Here is a 25373-nt window from a genome sequence, read left to right as displayed (position 1 = left end):
CTCCTGACCACAGAGGTGGGTTTCTACCAGTTCGCACCTATTCAGTAGAACCGGTTCATCAAATCTACCGAACCAGTTAGAAGAGGGTTCCACCAGTGGACCCGGAAAGCAGGCCACACCTACAGAAGAGGTTCCCAGATTTTGGAAACCCACCACTGGTCCTTGGATATGATTATTCTACACTATCATGCTCATATTTATAAAACTCAGTGCCTCTGTGAAAGGTAAGGATGACTACTGCGTTTGTGGTGCAATCAGAACATTACGTGTGTTGAAGTTGTTTTAACGCAAACCAAAGATGCCTTTTAAAAAGCTAGTTTACATCCTATTCTTATGCATGCCAGTGCTGTGTGTGAGGTAATTTAAGGTGGTTCTGACAAGTGTCGTCGGCATCTTCATATCCTGTCACATGGGCAGCAAGCCACTCCCATCCATCACATGGGTGGCAAGCCACTCCCACAAAGGAGGCCACACCCACAGAGTAGGTTCGAACAATTTTTGAAACCCACCACTGCCTGACCAGTATTGTCCAGCATAGCTCTGCATTTTCCAAACTGGACTAATGCTCCTATCTCCTCTAGCCTTAACCCTGGAAGGAAAAAACTCCAGGAACCTAACAGATGTCAAGGTTTAACACGATATTTCCCTATCCAAGGAAAATCGCAGCATGAATGTTTCCCAAGATTCTTTCTCAGGAGCGAAAGCCTCAAAAGGAGGTACCGCCGTCATTTTTGCTATAGCTTTTTAATTACGAGGTAATTCTGAGAGATTGCTAATAATTTCCCTCAGAATCCCATCCTCGTCGCCAGTGCCCATAGTCCGAGCTCTGAGGGAAGGCACGGAGACCGATTGCTGGAACAACTGCTTTATTTAATAACTGACAGCGAACGAACAACACTTTAACCTGACAGGTCTTATATAGTCGAGCTGTCAAAACAGTTAACCAATGGGAAGCCTGGAATCTTCCCGCCAGACTGCAGTTGCGTCTGGACCAATCAGAGCCTGCCAATTACTTGACCGACGTTCCCGGCCGTAGTCCTGGCGACGTAGCATTTAGCTCTTTCTACAATTAATCCCAAGGCATTCTATACCAACTTCTTAGATCTGAGATGCAACGTATCATGGAAAAAATCTTTGAACAAATAAACAATGTAGCTTTTGATTGATAACAGCGCACTAGATAGTTCAGATTTCCCTCCATTAGGACTTAGTCTTAAGTTCTGTTAATGAAAAAAGGCAATGCGGTCTTTGTGTCATATAAAGACCATGCCTCTTACTAAAAAAATAACATAAAAGATCACATCACCACACACCAGCATTTTCTAATAGCAGAAGTGAGCCTTCCCAGAAACAAATATTCATTGGGTAATGATAACTGCAGCCACTTTTAAATACTTGAGGAGAGTGGGGAACTCGTCACCATGACGAATTTTAGTTCTTGTGTGGTTTGAGTAAAGGAGAAGAAAGTCTTCATTTAGTCACCAAGAAAGGTCAATAAAGGCATTCATAACCAAGCATTAGTCCAGGCTGTAAGATTAGAATTTAAGTCATGGCGGAATGACATGTTTGTGTGACTATCGTAAGTTAAATATACATCCAACTGCAATTAGATTTAATGGGAGAAAACTCCCTCATCGTATTCTATATATCAAACAAGACAGAAAACTCCTTTATCTTTGCCCACGTCTCTCCCACCTTAAATGCAACAAACTGGCTCTTTATTATTAAAAACAATAAAATGCCTCTTTTATTGGAAGGGTAGAATGAGGAGATGGTAGTAGAGGTATTAGACTGTACTGGTCACAAGATTTGTGGTGAGATATTACTATAAAAATCCATCACAATACATCCTCTCGTTTTTTCCTCTCCCATTGAAGCTAGTGGACTATTATTATAGAAGGTATTGGCAAGTAAAAATTGGTTTGCATTTTCCCTCACCTATCAAGGTCTCTGGTCTACTCTATAAATGAGCTTGAAATAGGTGTATATGATGCGGTTGTGATCTGTCATGACTAATGCCAATCTGGTGTGTGAAATTTATTCAGCAATGATAAAATCTCATTCTTCGCCAAGTCATTCAAAGTAAGCAGAGAATGGGAAGAGTTACCCAATGGAATATGCTAATCAAGATGTTGGTTGGGAGGAAAGTCATGTGCATTATAGGAACAGAATTTTACAGAACAAGTCTTGCAAAGAACGAATTTTGTAAAAATAGATAGAAAACCTGAATATACAACATCATTTTAACCTTTGACACCCCCACCCCCCATTTATTTATTTTTTTACTGAGGGTGTGCTATTCAGAGTACTTGAACAGCTGAATCTGGATTGTTTGTATCCAATTCCTTCTGTATCACAATGACCTATAAGTAGTGGAAATGATAGTTAAGTAAAAGTGGAGAGATCCAGAATGGAGTCCAGCTATGCTATGGCAATTTACTTCCAGTTAGCCATTCTATCTCAGCCAAGGGCTGCTGCAGGGGGGATACAGACAGGGCCGGATTTTCCTATAGGCTAACTAGGCTTCAGCCTAGGGCCTCAAGATCAAGAGGGGCCTACATTCAAATTGTTAGCAAAATTAAAATTACACTATTCTAAAAACAATGAACACTAAAACACTGAACCGAAAATAAGGAGAAATTCTACGCATATGACTAATAGACAAACATAAAAATGTATTGGTTAAGATCATTCCAGCGCCGCGGCAGTTGGGGAGCCCATCCACGTTCCCGGCACCGGCGGTCGGGCGAGAGGCATGGCCACTCCCAGTAGCCACCCCGTCAATGCGGAGCCCACCAGCGGCCAGGCAGGCGAGGGCGAGGGGGCTGAGCCGGGCAGCTGAGCGCAGCAGGGGAGGCGGCTGGCCTCACTGCCTTTGCCGCAGAGCAGAGCCACCCTCCGTCGGGAGGCCAGCTATATATATTGATATATATTGATATATATCACAGTAATGATGTATTTTATTGTCTCTCATGTAATTTACAAACTTAAAAATGGGAGGTGAAAGGGCCTCATAAGTGGAATAGCCTTTTCATCTAAATCCGGCCCTGGATACAGAGAAGAAAAATTTCCAGGTAAATGACCCCAAGCTTCAAGATAAAAAGTGGAACATAAAAATCCAACACATAAATAATTCAAAAGTTTACTAGAAATATTTATTTCCGTACATCTTTATCGGCAGTGATGGCTAAGTGATTAGAATCCAAAGACTCGGGTTATTACACTCAGCGACAAAATATTGTAATTTGGCAGCTCAAAATCCAGTTTTAACAGTAGAGTGGGTTTTTTTTTCAGTGTCTGAGTGATACCAAACTAATATATTTGATTCATATTACCCACTGTAAACTTTTTTAACCTGTGGCTCACTTTCAAAAATAATAAACGTAACTGTTCCATAAAAATATCTGAACACAGAAGAGCCAGAAAAGTGAAGGACATGAACAGATGGCGTATCAATCTTCCACATTTATACAATTTGTTTTTTTAATGCAAATAGTGTGGGTTGCCTGCTCTTGCCTTGGATATTGTTCCAAAGATGAGCACATTTTCTTATCTTTTTGGATCAATGTGACATTTGCAGTTATCATAAAGTGGGAACCCATTTAATGATGTTAATGCTGCCTTAATGTAAAAATAAAATCACCTCCTTTTCATAAAGCAAATAGATTAAAAAATCCCCATGAGATCCTTGAATTATGTGACATTTGCAGTTCCTGGTGCCTTGATTATATGCAGGTAAAAGGTATCTTAAAAGCATTGTTACGCTCATTAATCAGGCCATTAAGTAGGCAGAGTAAGAGTCTCCCCAGTCAGAGAAAGCACCTATAAAATTGCATTATTACGAAAGGACTGTGCGGAGTGAAGCCACTGAGATAGGTCATAGCAATGTTTATGAAACTGAAACAACCAAATCCTCTCTCTCGATTTAGCTCTTAGACAGAGAGAATCTACAATAGGCTCTTACCATACACAGAGCTGCTTGCAGTATTTATTCCAGCCCCTAAATCTGTATTTTACTTCCATTCTCGCTTGTCCTACTCCCAATTGCTTCTTTCATGGCCCCTTCTAGCAAAGGATTGAGTAATAAAAAGAAGATTGCTCATTGCCAACAAAGGCAATTACTGCTACCCTATCTCTATTAACTAAAGGACCAGAAAACCTTGCAAATTGTAAGAATATACTAGTGGACTATATAACCACAAAGAACATACTAAGCGTATGGAGATAGTTCTTGACTTATGACAACAATTGAGCCCCAATATATCTTGCTAAGTGACATTTGCTAAGTGAGTTTTGACCCGCTTTACAACCTTATCTTGCCACAGTTGTTAAGTGAATGGGAGGGAGATAGATAGCTGGGGTTTTGTAGTCAAAACAAAAAGGTTTTTTGTAGGAACCAAGGACATTCCAACAGGTGACTGAGGAGAGGAGGAGTGGAGTAACCAAGCAACTGCCAGCACTTCAATTGGACAATGTGACGGATGACTTGGGTGAAAGGGAAACTTTTACTTTTTAATTAGGTGAAAACTATGGAAACTTTCAGAGTTAGTTTTCACCACTTGTGCCAATATGATGTATCCAATAAACTGTTCTTTGAGGAATCTATCTGCCTTGGAGTTCTGCTTTCTATGGGTGCATTACTTGGAATACTGACACTTTCTTATCAGAAAATCACAAAAGGTGAGCACATGCCCCAGGGACTCTGCAACCGTCATAAATAGGTGTTCTGACCCCCTCCTCCGTCCAGTAATGAAAGCCGAGACAAGCGTAAAATGGAATGTCCTTTAATAACAAGACCAGACTCTCGGTGGCTGAAAGCCAAATAAACAAACAGATAAGGACCTTGGCAGCAAGTCCGACAAACCTTAGCGGCAATTCAGACTAACTCTGGCAGCAATCCAGCCTGCCAAGCTAGTTTCTCTCTAGTCCAAGCATTGACTTCTGCAAGAAGGGCATGGCACCAGCAGTCTCTTTTATAGTCTGGAGAGGAGCCTAATGACCATCAGCTGAGCATAATTACCTCCTGTAATTACGTAGTTGTTCTTGATGCCGAGTAGCTCTTCGACGGCGTGCATCCCAGAACAACTCACTGTTGGTTTCTGGATCACTCTCCCTTGTCTCCTCCCCACTGATCCAAGGCTCAGGTGCCACCTGGTAGCCAACCAGTCTCTCTGCGCCCTGCTCGGAGTCGGAGCCCTGTCCAGAGTCCTCCACATCCTCCAGGGCCGACTCATAGGGCCCCTCGCTGTCGGAGTCTGGTGGCAGCTCCAACAGCTCCTGCTGGGCCACAACAAATACGTGTCAGCTGCCAAGCATCTGAATTTTGATCACATGACCATGGGGATGCTGCAATGCTTGTAAGTGTGAAAAACGATCAAAAGTCACTTTTTTTCAGTACTATTGTAACTTTGGACTACTAAATGAATTGCTGTAAGCCAAGGGCTACCTATACTAGCATGCTACATAACTTGCAGAATCATATCAAACCTCATAAAGAAATACATAATGTATTCTTCCTATAGAAAGATAGGGTTGGTTGTGGATGAGATGAAAGTCTAATAAACAAAAAAGAAACAAGCAAATAAACAAGTAAGTAAATAAACAATTTCAGATGTCTGTGGAGATTGTCAGTCATCTAGACTGTGAAAACTTGAAAAAGGTGCTTTTTCAAGAACCATCTGGACTTCCTTGTTTTTCTTTGAAGATGTTTCACTTCTCATCCAAAAAGCTTCATAATTTATGACTGGATGGTGGGGAATGGAATCCTTCCTTTCTCCTTCCTCTAGCTCACGGGTGTCAAACTTGTGGTGTCACATTGTTGTCATGGGACATTTTGTGATGGTTATTCCTTTTGCAGAGCTGTGTGTCAGGCCCGCAATTATATTCCTTTTAGAATTTTGGCCTGCCACACTTTCTCTTATTTCATTATGCTGTTTCATTAGTATAGTCGATGGGAGGGGGAATAGAAAGGAGTAGGATTGTGGAATGTATTGTTTTTCATTCTTTACTAGAAGCCAAGGTCATCTTTTGTCTCTGCACTTTTACACCTGACCGGAAGCAGCTGGGTGGAGATGACAGCATGGAAGAAGAATATTGGATTGTGGGTGTGGGGACAAGATCATGAACTTTTAACTGGGTGGAATTCTGATGTAATTTCCAGAATTGGGATTACGCAGATGTGCTAAGATGTCTGATATATTAAATTGGAACTTTAAGGATCATTTTGCCTTGGACTCTGATTTAATTCTACATGATACATGGAACGCTGACACTGGGGTGTGCATGGCATACACATGATGCGTCTGGCCCATGGGCCACCAGTTTGACACTCCTGTTCTAGCTCCTTCCATCTTTCTCCATGTCTTTCTTGATAATTTGATTCCCACTTTTTTCCTTTAGGAAATATCAACCTCAATGTACATCTTGAATACTGGTCATTCTCTTTTTCCTTCGAGCAACATACTTACAGCACTCATCAGTTCTTGACTCTTATCTTTTTTTTTTAATCATACAAGCTTCTTAAGTATCTCAGTCCCACTATATTCAACTTATTTTTAAGTTTTTAGTGACATACTGAATACTCACTTCCATATAACAAAATAGGCATGCTCCTAGTCATAACCATTTTCATTTTTTCCAAACAAGTTTAATTCCTCATAGCACACCATAAGTCTTAACATTTCTCCATCTAATTCCTGTCTTTAGTAAATATCCTAATGAGGTATGCAAATGTATAAGCTTGCTCTAGTTTTTTTTTTACCATTATGTATAATTTGCAACTGCTCATATTCCTGCCAGATACAACTAATCCAGTCTTTGAGACATTGTTTTTCAGATCCATCTTTTCTATTGCAATAGACAATCTAACATTGGCTGTAAATTATCCATGTTCTCAGCCAACGTGTCATTATCTGGTATATACAAAAGTATGTATGTAGGTCTTTGCTTGTTCGGGTTTTCTCCTGCGTAAAATTGGAAGTGTCTTGGCAACGTTTCGACGAAGTCTCATTCGTCATCTTCAGGCTTCGTGCTTCCAGGAGCAATGTGAGATCTCGGCTCCTGGAAGCACGAAGCCTGAAGATGACGAATGAGACTTCGTTGAAACGTCGCCAAGACACCTCCAATTTTACGCGGGAGAAAACCCGAACAACCAAAGACCTACATACTAACCCACGCGAAAACCTCAGAAAACAAAAAAGTATGTATATTCGTATTATTCATGTCCCTTGCTAAGATACTTCCATTGTCACCTCAGGCATTACTTATGCTGCTAACCGTAAACCCTTAAGACACTAGGGAGTAAAACACAAGTTATTTTTCTCCATGCTCTATATTGAACCATTCATCTACATTTTAACATTTCTCCGGTGATACCATCTACACATGCAGCATAATTGTTTTTCAATATTCTTACATCATTTCTCTAAAATTGGCATGCATAGCATTTATTTCAATTTGATTCTTCAATACACCATTTTCTTTCTGTTAAAAAAAAAGGCTGTATTATTACTTCCAGAATTCCCTTGCTCCAGTTTTGTTCCAAATAATTTTATTGCTATTAATTCTATTAATTCTCTGCGAGGACTTCTTTGTTTAGCCTTTACTCACATTCAAAACAAGTCACTTCCATTAAAATTGCTCCGTATTTTTCTCCCTCTTTAGTCCTAACTCTTCCTTGCACTTCTCTAGATACATATTAAATAGTATTTTCTTTCATCCTTATTTTTTTTACAGCAATCATTCTTTCCCATATTTCTGTCTAGTGTAACATATCCCATTTCTATAAAATATGTAATAATTCCTTTCACTCAAGCAGCTTCCATATCCTCTGTCAGGGTTCCAAGTAATAGACAACTTCTATGTTTCATTCATTCTGTTGGAAAATTGATCTGTCTTCTAATACTTTTTCATATTGCACGTCTTCCTCTTTTACTCCATTTCTTTCACTTCTTCCATTTTTTACCTCCTTTCCCCCCACAAAATCCACTCTTAATATTTCTAAAAACTTGTCTGCACCACATCCCTTTTAGGAGCTCTCAACATTTTTGTGTTTTTCAATCTTTTATTGAAAATCTTATATTCACTTTCTTGAATAAACTTATATTTACACTACATGACTGGAAACAAGCAAAGCTTTTTTTCTAAAATATTCACCAAAGTGTCACATGTTCCTTCATTCTTAGCTCTCTGAATGACTCAATAACTTGAAGATTCCATGATCTCACTCCCCACCTATCTAGTCTTTTCACCTAACATATAAAAATCTTTCCTGGATTGCATTTATTCATAAAAGTGCAAATTTATTACAAAGCTAATCTCTCTTTAAGAGAGATTAAATTATTTAATGCAGAATACATTAAATTATTTTGTAATATATTTTTTTCTATTATTGAACTTATTGCTTAATACGGGGGTTTTCACTGCACAGTTATTTATTATTCTATCCTGGAGGGATAGTCAATGTTTTGGCACATGCTCAAGATGCTACCTATTATATTTTCTACTTAGAAGATATTAACCAGCAGAAAACAAGGAATGCAAGTGTTTTAGTTCTTCCTAGTCTCGCATTTCATTTATTTATTTTTCCAACTTGCTTTAGCATCTGTTCTACTTTTCTTAGATTCCAATTAATGTTAATGTCAAATACTATTCTCATAAAAGTTTGGTATTAAGTTTTCATTTCTTTGATTGATTTGCCTCTCTTCTGTTTTAGACCCCTAGTGTTGATATATGTATTGATAAAACTCTGCGATAAAGCAGTTTGGATGTCATGATTTTTTCTTGCATCATCTTTCATTTGTATACATGTACAGTATGACAAATTTGTACTACCAAAATTGTTTTATTGTCTTTCAATCATGTGATTTTTTAGCATATTTAGTTATAGTGAAGCTGCAATATTTTTGTGCAGTATATTAATGAATCTGTTGCTCTACATGGGGCAGCCCTTGAAGAGTGTTCGGAGACTCCAGCTGGTCCAGAATGCAGCCGTGTGAGCGATTGTGGGTGCACCCCGGTACACCCACGTTACACCTATCCTCCGCGAGCTGCACTGGCTACCTATTGGTCTCCGGATACGCTTCAGGGTGCTAGTTATTACTTATAAAGCCCTACATGGTATTGGACCTGGGTACTTGAGAGACCGCCTTCTGCCGATTACCTCCCACAGACCCATTCGATCCCACAGATTAGGCCTCCTCCGTATTCCATCTGCTGGCCAATGTCGGCTGGCGACTACTCGGAGGAGGGCCATCTCTGTGGCTGCTCCGGCCCTTTGGAACAAGCTCCCCGTGGAGATTCGGACCCTCTCCACCCTTCAGGCTTTCCAGACGTCCGTGAAGACCTGGCTGTCCCAGCAAGCCTGGGGTTGAGTTCCCCCCTCACTCGAATTTGCTGTGTCTGTTGTGCTTTTAAGTTGTTCATATTGTCTGATTGTTTCTGTCTTACTTTTTGTAATTTCCCCTCCCTTGGCTTTTGTTCAGCCACCCTAAGTCCCTTCGGGGAATAGGGCGGCCTACAAATTGAATAAACTCCAAACTCCAACAACTAATACATGTTTTGTCTGTAACATTACTTAACAGTAGATTTGGGGTTACCCTTTCTCATGGACCAGCTTATCGATTTCTGTTTTTGATAAATAATAATTAAAAAAAACCTCTAAATTCCACCATAATGAATGAAGGTAACATTTTTTGTAGTGTTTCGTCAATGTACTTGTATGCATTACTACCACTGTTTGGTTACATTCGGGGGAAACATACAAGAACGTACAATATTAAGAAATCAAATAGCTACAGAACTGCGAAACATTTTTCTGTGTAGTTTTAGTTATAACAACAATACCAGTTAATTTAGAACTACAAATCACAGAGGGAAATATGAATAATAGCAATAGCACTTAGACATATACCACTTCACAGGGCTTTCCAGCCCTCTCTAAGCAGTTTACAGAGTCAGCCTCTTGCCCCCAACAATCTGGGTCCTCATTTTACCCACCTGGGAAACAGAGGTGGGTTCCTACCAGTTTGCACCTATTCGGTAGAACTGGTTCATCAAATCTACCGAACCGGTTAGAAGAGGTTCCACCAGTGGACCTGGAAGCAGGCCACACCTAAAGAAGGGGTTCCAAAATTTTTTGAAACCCACCACTCACACACACACACACACACACAGACAGAGAGGGAAAGAGAAATAAAGGAAGAAATAAATAAATAAAAAAAGAAAAAAGAGTGAGAGATGAAAGAAAAAAAGAAAAAAGGGACAGAGAGACAAAAGGAAGGAGAGAGAGAGAGAGAGAGAAAAAACACATGGCTGGCAAGCCACTCCCATCAGGTCACATGGCCGGCAAGCTACTCCCACAAAGGAGGCCACACCCACATAGTAGGTTCCAAAAATTTTTGAAACCCACCACTGCTGGGAAGGATGGAAGGCTGAGTCAACCTTGAGCCTAGTGAGATTCGAACTGCCGAACTGCTGCAAACTAGCGGTCAGCAGAAGTAGCCTGCAGTAGTTCATTCTAACCACTGCCTCACCATTCCTCTTGGTAATTTAAAAATTTCAGAAAGATGCTTGATATCCATTTGGAGGATAATAATTCTTGATCTAAACATTTTTTTTTATAAGAAAAGTCTACAGTAATATTCTTATCCTTTCACAAGACTTCAAACTAGCTGAATGAAGCAAGCGCCTCATACGGGCTAAGTTTACATTCATATTTATTCTTGATAGTATGGATATTTTAGAACCCCAAACAATGAAGATTATTGCCTGTCTATGGAGGTTTCGGATATTTTAAGTACTCTGAATTTTAAACAGTCATTCCCCTTACACTCAGATTGGCTTTCATCCTCACTGACTCTTTTGTCAGCATTCTGGATTATTTCCTATTGATAGGAATTCTCACTTCACCCTGCTTGCTCCTCCTTAATGTTATTATTCTCCATTGCTGGTAAGCTCCCATAGAACAGCCCAATACTCTTGTCATAGCCACCTTCAATAGAGCCATGAAGGTGCTTCTCAGCTGATCCTTACAGCAACTGGTCATTCTTTTGAAGAAAACTGAGCTTCATTGAAGTTGAGGATTGCACAGCAGGAGACAAGATGTACTGCTAAGTTGTTTCTGATTTGCGCCTTTGGGTTGCGTAGTGGCTCAATGGTTAAGATGCATGGCTGGTCATCTGGAAAGCCAGCAGCCAAGGTCCGAGACCTGAGTGCCACACAACAGGATGATCTCTCACACTTGCCCCAGGTCCTACCAACCTAGAAGTTCAAAAGCATGCAAATGTCAGTAAATAAATAGGTACCTTTTGTGGCCCAGCAGGAGCTGTTGGAGCTGCCACCAGACTCCGACAGCGAGGGGCCCTATGACTCGGCTCTGGAGGATGTGGAGGAACCTGGACAGAGTTCCGACTCCGAGCAGGGCGCAGGGAGACTGGTTGGCCACCAGGAGGCGCCTGAGCCTTGGAGCAGTGGGGAGGAGACAAGGGAGTGTGATCCTGACATCATGCATTGGAGCAGTGGAGAGGAGACAAGGGAGTTGGTCCTGGATGCCCGGCAATGGAGGGCTAATAGGCGTAAAGAACAGTTACACAGTTACAGGAGATAATTGAACTCAGCTGGTGGTAATTAGGCTCCTCTTAAGACTATAAAAGGAATGGCTTTGCAAACGCTCATCGCAGGAATCAACGTATTTACTAGAGCTGGAGAACTCTCATGGCTAGCTTGGCAGGCTGGATTGCTGCCAAGGTTAGTCTGTGCTGGTTTTGCTGCCAAGGTCTAGTCTGTTGGTTAATAAATCCTTGAAGTATCTTCGTCTCGGCGTGCTTTGGTGTATGACGAGGGTGGTCAGAACAGGTACCACTTTGGTGGGATGGTGACCTCATGCTGGTCACATGGCCATGGAAATGTCTTCAAACAGTGCTGGCTCAATGGCCTTGAAACAGAGATGAGCATCATCACCGATAGTTGGCAACGACTAGTGGAGTAAAACCCACATGTACTCCTTTACTTTTTTAAAAAAATAGTCATTTGGAAACAGCTTTGGTCAATTTCTCCATAATTCTCCCTCATTTGAGGGTAGTTGCAGTGAAGACAATTGCATAATATTGTCTATACTAAATATCTACGGAGATTCTCAGTCATCCAGGTCATGGTTGTCCCAAAGGTGCTTTTTCAAGAGGCAACTGCACTTTTTTGGTTTTCTTTGAAGGGGTTTTGCTTCCCATCTGAGAAGCTTCTTCAGTTCTGACTTCAGCTCTGACTGACTCCATTCCCCACTATCCAGTTAAAGCTGAAGAAGCTTCTCGGATGGGAAGCAAAATGTTTTCAAAGAAAAACAAGGAAGTCCAGTTGCCTCTTGAAAAAGCACCTTTGAGATTGTCTATACCAGTGGTGGGATTCAAATAATTTAACAACCAGTTCTCTGCCCTAATGACCAGCTGGGTAGGTGGGGCTCGGTGGTCATGTGACCGTGTGGGTGTGGCCAACTCCTCCCCACTGCTCCAAGGCTCAGGTGCCTCCTGGTGGCCAACCAGCCTCTCTGCGCCCTGCTCGGAGTCGGAACCCTGTCCAGGGTCCTCCACATCCTCCAGAGCCGACTCATAGAGCTCCTCACTGTCGGAGTCTGGTGGCCAACTCAAGGTCACTCAGGTTGATGGACGCTTCGCCTTAGCTGTGACAATGTAATAAGGGTTAACCGGAGAGGCAGTTTCTGTAAGCAGGTCAATAAAGATTAGGCTAGAAACAACACCAGAATGTTTCCTTCCTGCCTTCCTTACAGGATTAGCCCTGTAAAGTGGGAAAAAAAACAAAAGGAGATTTCTTCCAACAACCGGTTCTCTGAACTACTTAGAAAGTTACCAACCGGTTCTCCCGAATAGGTGCGAACTGGCTGAATCCCACCACTGCTCCATACTATCACAATGCTGTGATCAGGACTAAAATAATTACATTTTGAATAGTGGGGCTGCAATTCTGTTTGCACTTTTCCCCTGGAAAAAAAATCTATTATTTTCTTGTATTACATCTTAGGCCTGCAGATGTCCTAATGTTAGGATATGTTATTCTACTTATTTCTGTTGCGGTGTGGTTCTCTATTTCCTCTATTCCCTTCTATAAGTCCCCATCGTATCATTTCTACCCTGTAAGCAATTGGGCTTTCACATCCCTGATTAACTAGCTTCCCAAGAGCTTGTGTTCAGTTCTCAACAGAGAAAACAGCTGGGTTTCCTTTTATGGATAGAGTGTGTGGATTTTTGGTCGCTTAGGACCAATGCATAGCCAGATAGCCAGATAACTCTTTGGTTAGTTTGAAATAGCATGAATAAATATCAATTTGTTGGCATGCTGAGCAAGCCTTTCTACTCCACCCTAATGCTAATAGATGGATGTAGTACTTTGAACACTAACATGAAAGGGCAAAAATACTGTCTGTCCAAAACTGTCCAAAAAATGAATGCATTTACCACACATTGTCGAGGCTTGAGTTACAGATGTGTTAATTGTCTTACAAATCTCTTATTTTTTTTTGCAGCACGGAACAGAAGATTATGTCACACAAAAAGTAGCTCAGGCCAAAATGTGAAATATGCAAGCAAACTCTTAATAGAGAACCAGTTTCCCTATATAGGGCAGAAACTCCAGTTGCCTCACATGTATTTTTCAAAATGTGCCTTCTAAGCATTTTGGGATTCTTTCCATCATTAACTGCAGACCTGACTCTTCTCTTATAAAATGCAGTTTTGCATGGCATATGCAAACAAACGCTTCAGATCCATTTATCTCTACTTTTCTCTTTCTGCTCTTTGCTCTGCCATTCTTCAACCAAGTTCAACTTTAGGTTCTGGGACATCCAAAGAGGAGATCAAAAGAGTCAAGGTGTTCTACACAGCAAAACAAGTCCTTACTCCTTCTTTACATGTGTTGTTTTGATCAGATGGTCATTGATGCTTCAATCATGTCATTGTGGTTACCAACTGGATTCTTTCTGATACATAGTCCTCCCATGGATACCTTGGGTGACCCTGCTGAAAACACTGTGACATCCCAAGAAGTCATAGCCAAGTCCAAAAACTTCAGTTTGGATTGACTACAGAGAGTTTATGGGAACTCTCTGAGCTCCCATAAGAGAGCTGAGGTGGTGCAGTGGTTAGGGTGCAGTACTGCAGGCCACTTCAGCTGACTGCTATCTTCAGTTCAGCGGTTCAAATCTCACCAGCTCAAGGTTGACTCAGCCTTCCATCCTTCCGAGGTGGGTGAAATGAGGACCCAGACTGTGGGGGCAATATGCTGACTCTGTAAACCGCTTAGAGAGCCCTATGAAGCGGTATATAAGTCTAACTGCTATTGCTATTGCTAACTTTGCATAATCAGTTCAAGCCAAGCCCATCTCAGATCACAAGGTATGCACACTGCTGCTAGAAGTTCCACAAGGAAGAGCTCTGTGGCCTCCCAGGATGTTGCCAAATTTATTGTGTTGTATTTTCTTCGTATACTTCCTCCACGATGCACTTAACCCTAAAGAAAAGTGGAGATGCTACCTAAATCTCAATAGTGAGGGGTGGGTGCTTCCTTAGATCTTAGAAGATAAAGCAATCTCCTGGTTGGGGGTGCTGGTGGTGGGGTCATGCTTTTTCAGGAAAGGAGGGATGGAGATATTACTTTGGCACTAAGCTACTGGTTGAAACTGCAGTTTCCTGGGGGAGGGGGCTGGGTTCTGCGTGATAATATTATTTGGATGAGTGTTTTTGTAAGTTTGGTTCCATCTTTTGTTTGCATATTTGTTTTGGGTGGGTTAAAAATTAGTAATGCCTTTCATATTTATTTTATAATGTATGATGGATTAATGATGATTTTGGTGAGATTTCTCAGGCCCCAATGTGCAAAAAAACAGTTCTAGTTAAGGCTTCCTACACGAAAAAGGAAAATTCTCTTCCGTTCTAAGTTGCTTCTCTCCTTGATTAGTTTCCACCTATTGCTTCTTGCCCTATCCTCAGGTGCTTTGGAGAATAGTTTGATTGACTCCCTCTTCTTTGTGGCAGCCACTGAGATATTGGAACACTGCTATCATGTCTCTCCTAATCCTTCTTTTCATTATACTAGACATACCTAGTTCTTGCAACCGTTCTTCATATGTTTTAGTCTCCAGTCCCCTAATCATCTTTGTTGTTCTTCTCTGCACTCTTTCTAGAGTCTCCACATCTTATTTACATTGTGGCGACCAATTAGTCCAAGGCAATTTGAATACCACAAGGGAAATGAAAATAGGTATGAAGAAGAATCAAGTCAGCATCCTTCTTCTGGCTCTTTCGCTTTCAATGTTTAAATTAGATCAAAATGAACATTGATGGTCTGAGTTATAAATACTAATCATAAATATATTTAAGCTGCCATGAGGGTTTTGGAGTGATGAAAACAGAGGTGGGTTCCTACCAGTTCGCACCTATTCGGTAGAACCGGTTCGTCAAATCTACCGAACCGGTTAGAAGAGGTTCCACCAGTGGACCTGGAAAGCAGGCCACACCTACAGAAGCGGTTCAAAATTTTTTTGAAACCCACCACTGGTCCCTGGATATGATTATTCTACACTATCATGCTCATATTTATAAAGCTCAGTGCCTCTGTGAAAGGTAAGGATGACTACTGGTAGGAGCCAGTAGTCTCCTACTACTGGTAGGAGCCAAGGTGGCGCAGTGGTTAAATGCAGCACTGCAGGCTACTGCTAGATCAGCAGGTCAGCGGTTCAAATCTCACCGGCTCAGGGTTGACTCAGCCTTCCATCCTTCCGAGGTGGGTAAAATGAGGACCCAGATTGTTGGGGGCAATATGCTGACTCTCTGTAAACCGCTTAGAGAGGCCTGAAAGGCCTATGAAGCGGTATATAAGTCCACTGCTATTGCTATTGCTATTGCTACTGCGTTTGTGGTGCAATCAGAACATTGCGTGTGTTGAAGTTGTTTTAACGCAAACCAAAGATGCCTTTCAAAAAACAAGTTGACATCATATTCTTATGCATGCCAGTGCTGTGTGTGAGGTAATTTAAGGTGGTTCTGACAAGTGTCGTCGGCATCTTCATATCCGGTCACATGTGCGGCAAGCCACTCCCATCCGGTCACATGGGCGGCAAGCCACTCCCACAAAGGAGGCCACACCCACAGAGTAGGTTCGAACAATTTTTGAAACCCACCACTGGATGAAAACCTGTCCAGAATCTTATCTCTCTCCCCACTGACACCATAAAGACTAATTCTAGGAATTTTTCTTCCTCCCTGCATAGCATCGGTCAGGACAAGAGTCCACCTTCAGCCATGGAAAGGTGACAAACAGCTACTCTCTCTCTCACTGTCATGAAAATTTTGTCAAAGAGGAAAATAGGAGGAGAGAGAGAGACACCTTGAGAAAAGTTGCAATCCTAAAATGGAAGTAAAGGGTTTCCTCCCTCCCCGTAGGGCAGAATTTTGTATTTTGTACCTGCTTTGAGGCACTTTCCTTTATTTTTGTTTCTTTTTCGGACAAAGTCAATGGCACCCACTAAAACATCCTCTCAAGTCTGAGGGGCAAATTGTGCAAGTGGAGGATTCCCCGAGGCCCTTTTGCCTTACACAAGCCTGCAGTGTGAGCTAGAGATTGTCCCCTGAAGCTTTTGATCAAATTAAGCTTTAACTTTAACTTCCTGTGTTCTGGCCAGCTACAGTGCCAGATCTCTTGAAATGCTGATACGATGATGGAAGCAAGGGGGAATGGAGCCCCGGTGGCTGTAATTCATTGAAGAAATTAATATTATTATATGTTTAATATGTTACTGTGCTTACATATTACTAAGCACATTATATTAATTGGATAGATGCAAAGGGAAGGATTTTTTTTTTCAGTTAAGCTTTTCCATTGCCATACATCTCTTAATGCTGCACCAGCAGAAGCGCCCTGGAATGCTTGATACTCTTATCATGAAAAAAAAAAGGACACTTAAAAGTACATGCAATAGTACATTAAATCTCCCCGTCCTGTCCCCCCCACCCAAACCAGGAAATTAACATAAAAATGTGCTATCCTAACCAAGCAGTCTGTTAACTGATAAGCTATCAAAAAAAATCATCTGTTATTTTTATAGCTCAAAGGCAGATGCCATTTCAAGAACTAAAGTTGATTGAGTAAAGATTTTAGTGCAAGATTTCGATTTAGTAAGATTTAGCACTTCAAATTTGAGGTACCCTAAAACAGAATCGTTCGTGGTTTGAAATATTATCCCTAGAGCAATCAGACATTTGAATTTTGCGAGCTTGAGTTTTATCACGAACAAAATAATTTCATGTCATATCGTAAAGAATCACTCATTTTCTAATGTGTGCTTTGCAAATCTTATCTGCATTTGGCCCAGATGACTGATATAATGACTCAATAAAACACTGATGTCAGAGTTTTCCAATCTATTATTTCTGTAGGGCCCCATTTCTGCTATTGTTTATTTTATGGGGCCCCAGGAAAGAAAAGTTTAATCAGCCTAATTGCAGTTGGTCTGATTTTGTAAATAATTATGATGGCTATCTTCTCCAATATTTGTGGTGGGGTAGAGGGCGGAGGGATATTTTTAGACCCTTCCAGGCAAAATAAATTACCAACTAAACTATGTTTAAAGGAGCTGGGATGGAATAATGATTGCACTTCAATTATCGCCCAGCAGGATCCACTAAACTTCACTTCCATTTAGATTCCTTTGATGAGAGACATCAAAATTTGGATTTTTATTTCAATGAAAAGTATCATCCATTATATTTGCAAGCAAACCACATGGCAGGGTTGGAAACTATACTATGGTGCAAAGCAATTACCTTGAAAGAGAGTCAGGATGTTGATAACAACCATCACATTATCCTAAAAGCACATTATACATAGTACATTATGTTATACATTTTCTATGTAAACACAGCACTCAGTTGTTTTGATGGATCCATGATATCATATCAATATTAGTGTTTCTTCAGGAAATGATATTAGCCAAAGATTCAATGAAGGTGCTAAACATAAAGCCTATTGCAGACGGTTCACCGACAAATGTGCGCCGACAAAACCGTGAGGTCAAAAGCGTGCCCCCAAAAGCACGCCCATAAATGTGGGCCGACAAAAGTGTGCCATCAACAAGCAACATGGTGGGACGCGAAAACAACGTTATAACCCTAACCCTAACCCAATTGCGCTTTTGGGGTTGTGGTTTTGTGGGCGCGGTTTTGTGGGCGCGGTTTTGACCTGGCGGTTTTGTCACCACGGTTTTGTCGGCGCACATTTGTCGGGCGCACATTTGTCGGGTCATGATTGCAGACAAGCCAGAGTTGGTAAGGGAACTAGTAGCCCAAACTATTTGGGAAACATGTTTTCCCAATGGGATGATGTCTTAGTTCCCAATATTTAGGGAAATCCTTGGGTGACCACTGTTTCTCAATTTGTTGGAGGTGGGAATATCTGAGAATATCCTTTCTCAGCAGTCTATCTCTCTTGATGACAGAAACCTGGACGCTATCATCTATGTACTTGTGACCTGCAGGTGGAACACAAAGGAATTGTGCCTTAAAGGGCCTGTATGGCGCACAACCTCATACTTTGTTAACAGGTGTGATTTGGCAGGAGTATATCATATCAGTTCTCAATTATTTGTTCCAGTGGTGGGTTGCATTTACGTTCACTACCGGTTTGCCGATTGCAGGCATGTGCATTGTGTTCGTGCATGCATCTGATTTGCACTGCGCACATGTGGACAATCCACACCTCTGTGACAACCAGCTGATTGTCAGGGCTCATGCAGGTGCCACACACTGTTCGTGTGTGTGCAATTTGCCTTTTGCCATAAAAACAGCGAGTGAGCGGGTAGGCCAAAAGAGCCACCATACCAGTTCACTCTCAGGGGCTCCAGGCCAGTACTGGTTCGGCCAAACCAGCAGCAATCACCTCTGACTTCTTCTAATTAAAATCGTGAAGTGCTGTTTTTTAAAAAAATGTAAAACCCAACTTGGCTTTGCCATTATAATGACCCTTCTATGAATGCTGTGTAGAAGAAAGTGCAGGAGGTCGTTAAAAAAATGGCATTTCCCCCAAAGGCATCTCTGGTGTGGAAAATCTGAGGGGAGGAAGATGTGGTAGAATAACAGAAGACTGGATGACCCTGTGCTTGGGTTTCCTCTGTCCGTAATGCTCAGGGCGGGGTGGGAGGTTAGAAATAAAGATTTATTTCTATTCTCTCGAATTGTTTAGTTCTTTTTAAAAAAAATGTAGTAATACCTGTTAAAGTTTTATTCTCTATTTTTGGTTTTACTTTTGCTTTTCTTCTATAGCTGTGCTATTATATATAGGTGTTGTGGCCCAGCAGGAGCCATTGGAGCTTCCACCAGACTCTGACAGCGAGAGGCCTTATGAGTCGGCTTTGGAGAATGTGGAGGACCCTGGACAGGATTCCGACTCCGAGCAGGGCGCAGAGAGGCTGGTTGGCCACCAGGAGGCACCTTAGCCTTGGACCAGTGGGGAGGAGACAACGGAGTGTGCTCTGGACGTCATGCATTGGAGCAGTGGGGAGGAGGCAAGGGAGTTGGTCTTGGATGTCCGGCAACGAAGAGCTAATAGGTGTAAGGAACAGTTACGCAGTTACAGGAGATAATTGCACTCAGCTGGTGGTAATTAGGCTCCTCTCAAGACTATAAAAGGAATGATTGTCCACACGCTCGTTGCAGGAGTCAACGTATTCACTAGAGCTGGAGAACTCTCATGGCTCGCTTGGCAGGCTGGACTGCTGCCAACGTCTAATCTGTGCTGGATTGCTGCCAAGGTCTTGTTTGTGTGTAAATAAATCCTTGAAGTATCTTTGTCTCCACGTGCTTTGGTGTAGGACGGGGGGGGGGCGGTCAGAACATATAGGTGTGTGTTTGTGTGGTTGTATGTTTGTGTGGGTGTATGTGTATGATGAATGAAAGCAAATATACATGTCCCAGGATACTGATGAAAGATCAAATTTGGGTCAGTCACCTGGACCACTGTTCCCTCTAAGGTGCGCTCCTGCGCGGCCGCGCACCTCGCAAGAAAAGCCCGCGCAGCAGATTCTATCTGCCGCGCAGAGTTTTCTGTAAAGCAAACGTGGGGAAGTTCTTTGCAGGCGCCTAGAACTGGCCGCCTGCAAAGGACCTCCCCAGACTTGTTTTGATGAGCCGCCAGTCCTCTTGCTTCTTCTCCTTCACCAGCAAAGCTCCCGCAGTGGTGCCTCTCCCTCCACGCGGAGCACCTGAGCTGGCCCCCGCGTTATCCCTCCCCCTTCCTCCTCTGCCGTGCTTTTGAGGCCGCGGGAGCTAGTAGGAAAGTGGCGGAGGTGGAGGCGGCGGCAGGGATAACCCAGAGCCCAGCTGAGCTGAGGTGCTCCGAGCGGAGTCAGCTGGGCTCTGGGTTATCCCTGCCGCCGCCTCCACCTCCGCCACTTTCCTACTAGCTCCCGCGGCCTCAAAAGCACGGCAGAGGAGGAAGGGGGAGGGATAATGCGGGGGCCAGCTCAGGTGCTCCGCGTGGAGGGAGAGGCGCCGCTGCCATGGGCGGGGACGCCAGCGGGAGATTTGCTGGTGAAGGAGAAGAAGCAAGAGGACTGGCGGCTTTGAAATGCAACCCCCTGGTCCCGCCGGCCGCGGATTTGATTCGGCGTAAGTGGGGGCCGAACACATGCTGAGCCGACTTTGCGCAGTGAGGCGGAGTAATTCAAACCCCCCCAAAAGAACGTGTGTGTGTGTGTGTGTGTGTGTGTGTGTGTGTGTGTGAGAGAGAGAGAGAGAGAGAGAGAGAATTGGATCAAAATTGGTGGCCAAAGGAGTGGAGGGAGGGAGGGAAGGGAGGAAGGAAGCCCTGCCCCCTGTGAAAAAAACTGAAGATGGAGCAGTGAATGAATAAACCATAAAAGCAACAAACAGTTAATGCGTAAGTAAGCTGAGGAGGAAGTTCTCAGCTAAGGAAGCAATATTAGAAAGAAATATAAAAAGCTCAATATGCCAAAACACTTATTTTAGTCTTCATTTAATTACTTGTATTGTAGTCTGATGTAACATCTTTTTAAAGTTAACGTTAGTTAGAAAAGATAGGGTACAAAACTTAAATAATAAAAAAATTGTACATTCATTTTGAAAAATAAATGCAAGACTTGATTAATTTCATATCTTTATTTAAAATAGTTTTGGCATGGCATATGATTTTATTGACTCAGTTGGAAATGATGTGGATGTTGTATCTGATTCTGAGGCATATATATTCTTAAGTAACATAACATATAGCATATTGTCCAAACTTGCTAGACTATTTAATTGATCTTACTACTTTAAAGGGGGAGAGTTTTTTATGTTGCATTTATATATTATATTTATTACATTTATATTCCACATTATATATTTGTATTGTTTTAGTGTATATTGTCAATTTCGATAGATATTATATTGATACATCAATACTGATTTTAATCATACTAAATAACAATTACTGCTATTATTTATCAGCATTACATATTTACAGTTTTTAATATTGAGTTAGTCGTATTTTAGAATAATAGCGTTATTTTTTAATAGGATAATTGGCAAAATCTAATTCAAATGTGATGGGTTGCATTCCAAAGGAATGTGAGAGGACGGGTTGCCTGCAAAATGCCAGGACCCAGGACCCTGTTGGTGCCATGTCTCTCTCTAGCCAGTCTAACAATCTAAAAGCTGAGCAGAGAGCCTTTTTTTTTCAGGGTGAGGGGAAAAGTATAGTGTTTGAGTGGCACTTTTCATGTCTGGCATTCATCGGGTTGAAACCTCGCTCGCAATTGGCGCTTGACGCTTGGAAGGTTGCGCAAATGTCCAGCAGACGCGACAGCAGTTCAAACTGTGGCTCTCTTAGGTGCTCAGGCATGAAACTGTGCAGCTCACACACTATACTTTTCCGCTCACACTGAAAAAAAATTAGAGGGAACATTGACCTGGACCAGAAGTTTTTGTCTTCCAAGTTTTTGGACTCGTGCTGGAGGCCATCCTCAGGGAATTTCTCTCTAGCAGTTCCCTGAGAATGGGCTCTAGCATGAGTCCAAATGCTCAGAAGACAAACCTCTGACCCAGGTGGCTAACCCAGATTGGATCCTGTAATATGTATATTTATCTGCTTGCCTGCCTACCTGCCTATCATCCATCCATCCATCCATCCATCCATCCATCCATCCATCCATCCATCCTTCTATCTTTCCATCTTTCCATCTTTCCATCTTTCCATCTTTCCATCTTTCTATCTTTCTTTCTATCTTTCTATCTTTCTATCTTTCTTTCTATCTTTCTATCTTTCTTTCTATCTTTCTATCTTTCTATCTTTCTTTCTTTCTATCTTTCTATCTTTCTTTCTTTCTTTCTTTCTATCTTTCTATCTTTCTATCTTTCTATCTTTCTATCTTTATATCTTTATATCTTTATATCTTTATATCTTTATATCTTTATATCTTTATATCTATCTTTCTATCTTTCTATCTTTCTATCTTTCTATCTTTCTATCTTTCTATCTTTCTATCTTTCTATCTTTCTATCTTTCTATCTTTCTATCTTTCTATCTTTCTATCTTTCTATCATCATCTAATTTTGTGTTTGTCTGTGTATGGTTGCAGACTTTAGATGCATACTATCTAAAGAACCCTTGTTATTGGCAGTGTAAAAATATTCAATGATTAGAACTCTACAATTTGTCTAATCACCTTTTAAATCTGCATGAATGGATGGCTACCACCACATCCTGAGGAAGTGAATTCCATTTATGTAAGGAAATATTTCCTTTTATCTGCTTCTCAGTGGAGTACTTTGCATCCCGCTACTCATAAAAGTGAATGACTCTCCTTTTATTTTGGGGTGTTAAACTCAATATTGAGCTGATTGCTCAGTTGTGACAAGAAGAGTTAAGCATCACCAAGATACATACACATACATATATACACATATGTATATACATATGCTGACCAGACTAACTCTTGTTCTTTGAAAGTCTCACTTCCTGGCTCTTGATAGCAACATCGCATGGATCCTGTAAATACTTTTCATACATAAACCCTACTCATTTTCAGCAGAACTTGCCCTCCACTCCCAACTGTAGTCTCCAAAGAAATTATTACTCCTGAGATTTTGTCCTATATTTTTCTGTCAAAGTCAGGCCCACCCAAATTACTAACCTCTATTTTTCAGATGTGAAAGGAATTGCTAGAGTATAATTGCACCTTAAAATGCGCAACTGAGACTCACAAGGATTATACAAAGGCCCAACTTCCTATCAGAATCAAATGAGAACCCTTTCAGATTGGAGAGGGATATAAACAAGAAATATAAGCCTTTAATTGGCAGGGGAAATCAGATAAGCTCTCTTTAAATACTACCATTGATAGAAAAATATGAACTCAAATTACCTTTGATTAAGTCACTTAAGGAAATCTAGTGAGAGTAGGAGGGTTTAGCAAAGGTGCTTACTGCATTAATCACTGGAAATAAGAGATAGACTCTCAGATTTATGAGAAATGACAAAAATAAATACATAGAAGCTATTGAAAACTTTATTTCATTTCCAGTGCATCATTTGCATGATATCAGAATTCAACGTCAAACCCAAGATTTATATTTTTACTGTCAACCAGTACTTTCTGCAAGGAAATTAAAAACCTCTTAGAAAAGTCATGAAATTTTGGTCATAAATTTCTAGATCTCAAGTGAGAAATTCATGATTATTCCCTGTCTTTTCTAATGTGACCTATTTAGCTCTATTACATGTAGAGTGACGGAAAAAAAGTTGCTGAAAAAATCCAGAGGGATTTGGGATAGCTTTTTTCTGAAATCACTAAGTGTAGCAGTGTCAATTTCATGACTTTCTGTCATTATAAAACTTGAAATAAATTAAGACATGATACCACTTCAAGTAATGTCAAGGGTTTGATGCACTTCTATATTCTTTGAAATACAACAATCTCTGCTTCTTTGAAGTGTCCAGAAGTGTCCGAAGAGAATTTGACATAAACAGCGCTCATAATGTATTAACATTATTTGTGGCAACGTATGTAGTAAATCTTTTGCCTCTGGCAGGCAAGTTACATCCAAATAGCTACATAACAGGATTTTTCTTTTTCTTTTTTTTCTTTTCCTTTTCTTCTTTCCTTTTCTTGTTTGGATATTGCACAGGATGGACAGATCTGTCGACTTCAATTTCTCTCTCTGCTCCTCTTCCATTTTTTAAAATAAAAATAAACCTCAAGTTCTTTTAATCTTATTTATAGTGGAATTGAAATTGTCAATATGGTATGGTTAAAAAAAAGGACCAAATTCCGACTCAACTCAATTTCTTTCTGGAGAAAGAAATGATCAGAGAGGGCTTGGATACTATTTGCAAGGAAATTGAATATTCCCATTAAAAATCATGGGTTTGTATTAGGCAATGTGAGAGGTCAAAGCAGAGGTGGGTTCCTACCAGTTTGCACCAGTTCGGTAGAACTGGTTCGTCAAATCTACCGAACCAGTTAGAAGAGGTTCCACCAGTGGACCCGGAAAGCAGGCCACACCTACAGAAGAGGTTCCAATTTTTTTTGAAATTCTGGGTCAAAGCCTCACATATCCAACACCTGAGCAAGGTTGTGCAGATTTTTCTCCTCCATTACAAGAGGCCCAGGGCTCCTATTAAACTTTCTACCATGCCTGGGATATCTAAGTACTGGACAGGCTGTAGATTCTGCAAACTTTCCTTCTTTGATCCAATCTTGAGCTGAGTTAACTCTCTCTTTGATCTGCCCATTTCTCTTGATTCACATTGTCCAGGAGAACCTCAGACCATCAGCATTATTTTATGAAATTACAGATAACTATATATGACCTCATGAGTTTTAGATAAGTCCTTTTCTGAGCCTGTGAGTAATTTGTGTGCATATATTTCTCTTCAGATTATAAATGTTGACACTCACATGAATAGCAATAGCAATAGCAGTTAGACTTATATACCGCTTCATAGGGCTTTCAGTCCTCTCAAGCGGTTGACTGGGTGGGAGTGGCTTGCCGGCCATGTGACTGGGTGGGAGTGACCAACTTGTAAAATGTGGTGAAACTCACTTAACAACGCTCTTGCTTAGCAGCCAAAACGTTGGCTCAGAAACTCTGGCATTTGAAGCACACAACAGCAACAGCAGTTAGACTTATATACTGCTTCATAGGGCTTTCAGCCCTCTCTAAGCGGTTTACAGAGTCAGCCTATCGCCCCCAAAGTCTGGGTCCTCATTTCACCCACCTCGGAAGGATGGAAGGCTGAGTCAACCTTGAGCCGGTGAGATTTGAACCGCCGAACTGCAGATAGCAGTCAGCTGAAGTGGCCTGCAGTGCTGCAGT

The sequence above is a fragment of the Thamnophis elegans genome, chromosome 1, assembly GCF_009769535.1.
Source record: "Thamnophis elegans isolate rThaEle1 chromosome 1, rThaEle1.pri, whole genome shotgun sequence".
Taxonomy (NCBI): domain Eukaryota; kingdom Metazoa; phylum Chordata; class Lepidosauria; order Squamata; family Colubridae; genus Thamnophis; species Thamnophis elegans.
This window is presented reverse-complemented; position numbering follows the sequence as displayed.